The sequence below is a fragment of the Amaranthus tricolor genome, chromosome 8 (assembly GCF_026212465.1).
Source record: "Amaranthus tricolor cultivar Red isolate AtriRed21 chromosome 8, ASM2621246v1, whole genome shotgun sequence".
NCBI lineage: Eukaryota > Viridiplantae > Streptophyta > Magnoliopsida > Caryophyllales > Amaranthaceae > Amaranthus > Amaranthus tricolor.
Genome location: NC_080054.1, coordinates 10,198,200 through 10,208,199, shown reverse-complemented (window position 1 = coordinate 10,208,199; position 10,000 = coordinate 10,198,200). Strand labels below are relative to the sequence as shown.

General features: G+C 34.0%; 1 pseudogene; it reads left to right on the top strand.

Annotated features, from left to right (window-relative positions):
• Nucleotides 1-7,666: 7,666 nt before the first annotated feature.
• Nucleotides 7,667-10,000, top strand: part of LOC130821505 (uncharacterized) — a 3,040-nt pseudogene continuing 706 nt past the window's right edge.

Sequence of the window (10,000 nt, the reverse complement as noted above, 5' to 3'; positions counted from 1 at the left end):
GTTCTAACCCAAGCTGTGATATGTCATCAAGATTTATAGACACGATCAAGAGTTTTTTAACATTCTCTCAATATTACTCACTTTTAGGACTCTCCTTATATTTCAATCAAACACAATTGTGAACATACAAACTCAAAGTCCAAAAGTCCTCAAAAGAATATAATAACCTATTCCAGAACATTAAATCATCCATAACCTTACCATAACCAATCGATTTCCATCAATCTCTTAAATTTGATGTTCACAAATATCATACTAACCTCAAGATTCATCAATCTTATTAATATCTATAATCCTCTTTATATCTATAATAAAACCCAAAGGTAGACATTCAAATCCAAAATCAATAATAATCCACAAAGAGTAATAATTCATCCAAAATATCTTATTATCAAATATCTCTTACTACATTTATTTAACAACTAAAACCAATAATCTCAACATTTAACCATTACCATAATTTTAAAAGGTTAATATTACATCCCAAGAACACTGAACTAACCACAACTAAATCATTCGAATAATCTACTACTAAAATCATAGCCCACACTTAAATTCTCATCATCACATAACTCAAACACATTTTCCATGAATTTCCAATTTAATGGCTCATCTACTCACTCATACACATTCCAAGATTCATCAATATTTAGAGTTTAACACATGAATGAAAGATTATACAAGGGAAAGTATATGAATAAGAGCATAATTATTAAGGAAAAACAAGGAAAGAAATCAAGGACTACCTTCTGTTTGCAGCAGCAAGAAACCGAAAAATTCAAGTTCAAAGCTTTATTTTTGGCTTGGATTTGATGTGTAATCAACAGGACCAAAAACTCACTCAATCTTTCCTCAAATCGGCAGAATTCAGGTTAAGGAAGGAAGTTTTTCGATGCTTCTACACTCATTGTGGTTCGAATTCAGAGGGAAAGAAGCAAGAAAGATCAATTAGCCATAATTTACACAAAACAATCAAGAATGTAGAGCATTGATCATTTACCTTAAAAAAATATCGCAAAGAGAAAGAATCAACTGATTTCGCAACATAGATCCTTCAGAACTCAGAGCGAAGGAGAAGGTGTGAGTCCTACCGTTGTTATTTTTCGAAGTAAAGCTTCAAAGAAGGCTACATTAGGGCTGAAAAGAACTCTGATACCAATTGTAACGGTCCGGTTTAAGTGACCCGGAAAACCATATAAAAATACAAACTCCGGTTCACTCTTTGGACTCTAGAGAAGACATTTCTCTAGGATCGTCAACGTTCCGTCGATAAAGAAATATAGCTAAAACAGAAAATAGTACCAACGTGAAAGAAAATAAGTCAGCAGAAGCTCTTACGTACAACTCGAGAGCCTAAAGGCCTCTAGACAAACTAATTGAAATATAAGCGGAAGCGAAAAGAAAACTACACTATCTCCTGTTACATAAGTACAGAGTTTCTTTCTACTCATAATCCAATACAAAAGGATAATAGCATAGTCTTGATGATTACTGGTTCTAAGTCGAGACCTTACTCCAGACCCCACCTACAATCAACCTACTAGTCATCGTATGACAACACATAGTAGGTTCCAAAGAAACAAACCAATACACGTCAGAGACTTCATACAAATATCAATCAGGTTGAACACAAGCAATATGTTTAACCTAGCATGCATAGGCTCTAATACATGCATTATTAGTTAATCTCAACTTGTAACGTTGCCCGTCCTGTTCGGGTCGTTCAAGTATAAATCATTCAGTATTAGATAATTCCAACTTGTAACGTTGCCCATCCTGTTGGGGTCGTTCAAGTATAAATCCAATTTTTTTTGAAGGAATACAATTGGGAGAGCTAATCCCAAGGCAACCACCGACCTAACACGTTGTCCGTCCTGTTCGGGTCGTCAAAGGCTAAAGTATGCATACCCCCATGGTGACCATAATGATCCAAAACCGCCATGAAAACAATAATTGTAATAATCCAAACCAATACGTTAACCCCTTTGGGTAACAGAATACAACCAAACGTCAACCCCTTTGGGTGAAAAACACATAAATTCTCAATTTCCAATTAATTTCTTTAAAATTATTTGAGATGTCTAATCCTTAGGTGATTTACAATGCCTAGATTAGAAATGAAACAACACTACTTGCACAACCACATAAACAGTATGGTCTAAGCGTGTACCTTTAAGCGCTGCAACCAAACGATATTTAACCACGATAGAAATTTCGCCCTCTTATGAATCGAGGTCGTAAATATCACAAACACACACAAAACAATCACGTATTAGAACGTGTTTACACATTTAATGCACTCCATACTACTAAGACATCACTAGGATTTGATAAATTTAAATGATTTCATCAAATTCCTAATAGTTCCAATTTTGTGAATTTTAACCAGAAACTTAAATGATCGATTTGGACAGTTTAATAAATTCAAATGAAAAATCCGACTTCGCCGTTGCGTTCGAACGCGTTAATTACCTTGGGTACCAAATTTTATAATTTCTAACATCCAATTACTATTTTTAATTATTTTAAGCGTTTAACGAGTTTTTTAACGCATCGGTACATAAAACAACGGAACACGACTAACATTTTCGGATCGGCACCTTTACCGAGACAGAACTACTGCTGCTCGAAATTTTTTTTTATCATTATTATTATTATTATTATTATTATTTTTCTATATACATTATTCAAATGATTAACCTTTTAAATCCCATGACAAAAATACATCTAACAAGATCACATTCAAAAAATCCTTCAGGAAACTTAAAATTTCATAAATTATGATAATTAAATTAACTACTTAATTCTCTTGACAAATTAAAATTTTGTAGAGAAACGTAAAACTAAATTACCCTTTTAAATCAAAACGTATATGTATAAACACAATTCTTCAAACAAATCAAATTTTGCTAAAGGATTTATAATCTCTTGAATAACTACACTTCTTGGTCTATACCATTTAAATTTCATCTAACAATTGAAATTTCGTTAGAGAAAAGTAAACCATAAAAAAAATTATTTAAAAATCATTATAACTTCTTAATTCTTATAACAAATTTAAATTTCGTTAAAGAATATTGATCAAGAAGTTCTTTTCTTAATCCTTTTAACAAATTAAAATTTATGAATGGATTATTAGAGAAAATTTTCATATATAAAAGAAAAATATTCAATCCTCTTATAAGTCATAAGATATCATCATACATAAAATATAATTCATTTTAGAAATCTTTGTATATAAAATCTATAATTAACAATTCAATTAAACTTACCCTTTGATCAAAAGATTGGATTGAACAACAAGAATTTTTTTTTCCATTTGAATGTGCCGAATTCAAGGAGCAAAAAGGAGAAAATTTCTTAATTTTTTTGTTTACTTGAAGTTTGAAATGGTGAGGAAAATCAAAGGAGTTTAAGGATTAATAGGCACTTAAGATAATGGTCATAATTGCGCCATAATACACAATTATGCGAGGAGTTACAAGACTCCTCCCATGCCTCCACCAACCGGCCACCCCGTCAATTTCCCCTAATCATTATTTTTTTAAAATTAATTAATTAATTAAGTAATTATTATCATATTGTTAAAACAGAAAAGAAACGTCACGCGATGACATCGTACGTGATAAAATAGTATAATTTAATAATCTTATTTATTTTTTTATTTTATTATATTATCTTTTTCAACCCGATAAATTACGGGGTGTTACCAATTGTAACGGTCTGGTTTAAATTACCCGGAAATCCATATGAAAATACAAATTACGGTTCACTCTTTAGACTCTAGAGAAGACTTTTCTCTAGGATCGTCAACGTTCCGTCGATAAAGAAATATAGCTAAAACGGAAACAGTACCAGCGTGAAAGAATATAAGTTAACAGAAGCTCTTACGTATAACTCGAGAGCCTAAAGCCCTCTAGACAAACTAATTGAAATAAGGGGAAGCGAAAAGAAAACTACACTATCTCCTGTTACATAAGTACAGAGTTTCTTTCTACTCATTATCTAATACAAAAAGGTAAAAGCATAGACTTGATGATTACGGATTCTAAGTCGAGACCTCACTCTAGAGACCACCTGCAATTAACCTACTAGTCGTCGTATCACAACACACAGTAGGTTCCAAAGAAACAAACCAATGCACGTAAGAGACTTTATACAAATACCACTCAGGTTGAATACAAGAAATATGTTTATCCTAGCATGCATAGGCTCTAATACATTCATTATTAGTTAATCCCAACTTGTAACGTTGCCCGTCCTGTTCGGGTCGTTCAAGTATAGATCATTCACTATTAGATAATTCCAACTTATAACGATGCACGTTCTGTTCGGGTCGCTCAAGTGTAAATCCAATCCTTTTAGAGGAGTACACATGGGAGAGCTAATCCCAAGGCAACCACCGACCTAAGACGTTGCCCGTCCTGTTCGGGTCGCCAAAGGCTAAAGTATGCATACCCCCATGGTGACCGTAATGATCCAAAACCGCCATGGGATAAATAATTGTAATATTCCAAACTATACATTAACCCCTTTGGGTAACGTACTACAACCAATCGTCAACCCCTTTGGGTGATAAACACATAAATTCTCAATTTCAGAATTAATTTCTTTCAAATTATTTGAGGTGTCTAATCCGTATGTGATTTACAATTCCTCGATTAGAAATCAAATAACACTACTTGCACAACCACTTAAACAGTATGGTCTAAGCGTGTACCTTTAAGCGCTGCAACCAAACTATATTTAACCACGATAGTAATTTCGCCCTCTTATGAATCGAGGTCGTAAATATCACAAACACACACAAAACAATCACGTATTAGAACGTGTTTACACATTTAATCCACTTCATACTACTAAGACATCACTAGGATTTGATAATTTTAAATGTTTTCATTAAATTCCTAATAGTTCCAATTTGTAAACTTTAACCAGAAACTTAAATGATCGATTTGAGAGGTTTAGAAAATTCAAATGAAAAATTCTAATTTCGCCGTTGCGTTCGAAACGCGTCAATTACCTTGGGTACCAAATTTCATTATTTCTAAGACCCAATTACTATTTTTTTAATAATTTTAAGCGTTTAACGAGCTTTTAACGCATCGGTACAATAAACAACGGAACACGACTAACATTTCCGGGTCGGCACCATCACTGAGGCAGAAACTGCTGCTGCATATATATATATATATATATATATATATATATATATATATATATATATATATATATATATATATATATATATATATATATATATATATATATATATATATATATGTATATGTATATATATATATATATATATATATATATATATATATATATATATATATATATATATATATATATATATATATATATATATATATATATATATATATATATATATATATGTTTATATATATGTATATGTATATATATATATATATATGTTTATATATATATGTATATGTATATATACATATATATATATATATATATATATATATATATATATATATATATACATAGATATATTCTAAACTGTCCAAATCAATCATTTAAGTTTCTGGTTAAAGTTTACGAAGTGGAACTATTAGGTATTTGATGAATACATTTAAAGTTATCAAATCCTAGTGATGTCTTAGTAGTATGGAGTGGATTAAATGTGTAAACATGTTCTAATACGTGATTGTTTTGTCTGTGTGTGATATTTAGGACCTCAATTCATAAGAGGACGAAATTTCTATCGTGGTTAAATATCGTTTGGTTGCAGCGCTTAAAGGTACACGCTTAGACCATACTGTTTATATGGTTGTGCAAGTAGTGTTGTTTCATTTCTAATCGAGGCATTGTAAATCACATAAGGATTAGACACCTCAAATAATTTGAAAGAAATTAATTTTGAAATTGAGAATTTATGTGTTTGTCACCTAAAGGGGTTGACGTTTGGTTGTATTATGTACCCAAAGGGGTTAACGTATTGGTTTGGATTATTACAATTATTGATCCCATGACATTTTTGGATCATTACGGTCACCATGGGGGTATGCATATTTTAGCCTTTGGCGACCCGAACAGGACGTGCATCGTTATAAGTTGGAATTATCTAATTGTGAATAATTTATACTTGAACGACCCATACAGGACAGGCAACGTTACAAGTTGGGATTAACTATTAATGAATGTATTAGAGCCTATGCATGCTAGGATAAACATATTGCTTGTATTCAACCTGATTGGTATTTGTATGAAGTCTCTGACGTGTATTGGTTTGTTTCTTTGGAACCTACTGTGTGTTGTGATACGACGACTAGTAGGTTGATTTCAGGTGGGCTCTGGAGTGAGGTCTCGACTTAGAACCCGTACTCATCAAGTCTATGCTTTTACCTTTTTGTATTAGATTATGAGTAGAAAGAAACTCTGTACTTATGTAACAGGAGATAGTGTGGTTTTCTTTTCGCTTCTGCTTATTTCAATTAGTTTGTCTAGAGGTCTTTAGGCTCTCGAGTTGTACGTAAGAGCTTCCGCTGACTTATTTTCTTTCATGCTGGTACTGTTTCCGTTTTAGCTATATTTCTTTATCGACGGAACGTTGACGATCCTAGAGAAAAGTCTTCTCTAGAGTCCAAAGAGTGAACCGGAATCTGTATTTCATATGGATTTCCGGGTCATTTAAACTGGACCGTTACAATTGGTAACACCCCGTAATTTATCGGGTTTAAAAAGAAAATATAATAAGATAAAAAAATAAATAAGATTATTAAATTATACTATTTTACATATATAATTATAAGAATAAAGTAAATTAAATTTTAACGGTAACGAGTTTTATCACGTACGATGTCATCGTGTGACGTTTCCTTTGTGTTTTAACAATATCATAATAATTACTTAATTAATTAATTAATTTAAAAAAATAATTAGGGGAAATTGAGGGGGTAGCCGGTTGGTGGAGGCATGGGAGGAGTCTTGTAACTCCTCTCATAATTGTGTATTATGGCACAATTACGACCATTATCTTAAGTGCCTATTAATCCTTAAACTCCTTTGATTTTCCTCACCATTTCAAAACTTCAAGTAAACAAAAAAATTCAGAAATTTTCTCCCTTTTTGCTCCTTGAATTCGGCACATTCAAAAGGAAAAAAAAATAAATTCTTGTTGTTAAATCCAATCTTTTGATCAAAGGGTAAGTTTAATTGAATTGTTAATTATAGATTTTATATACAAAGATTAAGAATTATATTTTATGTATGATGATATCCTATGACTTATAAGAGGATTGAATATTTTTCTTTTATATATGAAAATTTTCTCTATTAATCCTTTAGTAAACTTTAATTTGTTAAAAGTATTAAGAAAAGAACTTCTTGATCAATATTCTTTAACGAAATTTAAATTTGTTATAAGAATTAAGAATTAAAGTTATAATGATATTTAAATAAGTTTTTTTATGATTTACTTTTCTATAACAAAATTTCAATTGTTAGATGAAATTTAAATGGTATAGACCAGGTAGTGTAGTTATTCAAGAGATTATAAATCCTTTAGCAAGTTACTTGGAACCTAAGCAATTGACTTGACCATAGAGTGAGGATTACTTGGGTTGTAAGAAATGGGAATTGCTTTTAGAAAAGCAAGGAAGTATGTAAGACTATATATAAATTTCTGTTTTGTAGTATGCCTCCTAGAAGAAGAACCTCAGCTGAGAAGGAGTGTTCTCGCCAATGCCTGAGAGCTGTAGAGAATGTTATCATTGCCCTCGCAAATCAATCCACTGGTCCGGCTAAGAACCAGTCTGTCCTTGATCGGTTTGATCGTCACCGTCCCCCAGCCTATGAGGGTACTACCGATCCTATAGTTGTCGAAGGTTGCTTGCGTGAGATAGAAAAACTCTTTGACGCGATCGGCTGCCCGGATGCTAATAAGGTAGCTATTGGCTCGTATTACCTGAAGAAAGAGGCTGACAACTGGTGGGGTATGGTCAAAGCTGAATGTCTTGCTACCACTGGCTTTGGGTGGGAACATTTCTCCACGAAGGTGAAGAAGAGATTCTATCCGGACGAGTTGAGGTGGCTGAAAAGAGAAGAGTTTCTCTCTCTGGAACAGGGTTCTATGTCAGTGCAAGCATATACTGACAAGTTCACAGAGTTGTCTCGTTTTGCTGCTGTTTTGATCCCTTCTGAAGCTGAGAAAGTGAGGTTGTATGTGAGGAGGTTAGACGCTCGGATTAGGGTACCAGTGATGTGTTCAGGTGCCGCTACTTTCCAGAGGGCTTATCAAGTTGCCCTTAGTGCTTATGCTGCAGTTCAGGAGGAAGATGTTGCTAGGCGTGCTCTCACAGCTAAGAGGCCCCCTCCCTCATTTCATACTACAAACACCTCCAAGAACTCTAAGCTTATTCTTGTAAAGAAGGGGAGTACTTCTGATTCTAGACCGAAGAAGTGTTTCAAGTGCTAGAAAGATTGGCACCCTGGCAAAAATGGTGATGGTTTCGCTGTCAAGTGCTTCTATTGCAATGGTGAGAGTCACCGTTTGTACTCTTGCCCTAAGAATTCTAATGCAGGCAAGACAATTACTGGTGGTAATGCCCCTCTCCGCAACAGGGTTTATAATATGACCGAAACCGAGGAAGAATCGGATGTTGATGTCATTGCCGGTACTATTCTCGTGAACTCTATTCCTGCTTATGTTTTATTTGATACTGGTGCTACCGCTTCTTTCATCTGTTCTTCCTTTATTGAAAAAGCCAAGTTGAACTCTTCTATGTCTGTTAAATATGTGATCTCCCTTCCTAATGGGGAGAAAATTTCTTGTCATCGTGCTTTTCGAAGCGTTCCTATTATTATTAACGAGGTAGAATTGACTGCAAATCTTAAAGAGTTCCCCATGGACGAATTCGATGTTATATTCGGCATGGATTGGTTAAAGGAATACTGAGTTGTATTCCATTGCAGGGATGAGAAGGTGGTGTTGAGAAACCATAAAGAGGAGAGAGTTTCTTATTCTAACACCAAAGCAAAGCCTGGTGTGAAGATCGTCTCTGCTATGAAGATGATGAAAATACAAAGGAAATGGAATGAAGTTTTCTTGTGCAAAGTGACTGAAGTCTCCGAAGGTGTTAAGCTTGAAGACATTCCCATTGTCAGAGACTATCCAGATGTATTTCCCGAAGAATTACCTGGAATCCCTCCCGGAAGAGATGTAGAATTTGGGATTGATTTGATTCCAGGTACCGCTCCTATTTCTAAACCCCCCTATAGAATGGCACCCTCAGAAATGCAAGAGTTAAAGACTCAGTTGCAAGAGCTTATCGTTAAGGGTTTTATAAGGTCCAGTGCTTCTCCTTGGGGTGCTCCAGTTCTATTTGTGAAGAAGAAAGATGGTAGTATGCGGCTGTGTATTGACTACCGTGAACTGAACAAGGTAACTATCAAAAATAGATATCTTTTGCCAAGAATTGACGATCTTTTTGATCAATTAAAGGGCGCGGGTGTCTTTTCAAGATTGACCTTAGGTCTGGTTACCATCAGATCCCTGTGAGGGAATATGATATTCAAAAGACGGCTTTCCAGACTAGATATGGGCATTATGAATTTGTCGTCATGCCCTTCGGCCTTACGAATGCCCCTGCTGTGTTTATGGTCCAGATGAATAGGTCCTTTCACGAGTTGTTGGATGAATGTGTAGTTGTCTTCATTGCGACATCTTGGTATTCTCGAAGGATGAAGAAGAGCATGTTAAACATCTAGAAATGGTGTTAAACATTCTCAAGAAGCAGAAATTGTTTGCCAAGTTCTCAAAATGTGAATTCTGGCTTAAGAAAGTGGCATTTCTAGGCCATGTTATTAGCAAGGAAGGTGTGAAGGTTGATCCAGCGAAGATTAAAGCTATTCTAGAATGGGCAAGTCCCTCTAGTGTAACTGAAGTTCGGAGTTTGCTAGGACTTGCAGGCTATTATCGAAGGTTTGTGCATAACTTCTCTATTATTGCTCAACCTTTGACAAAATTGAT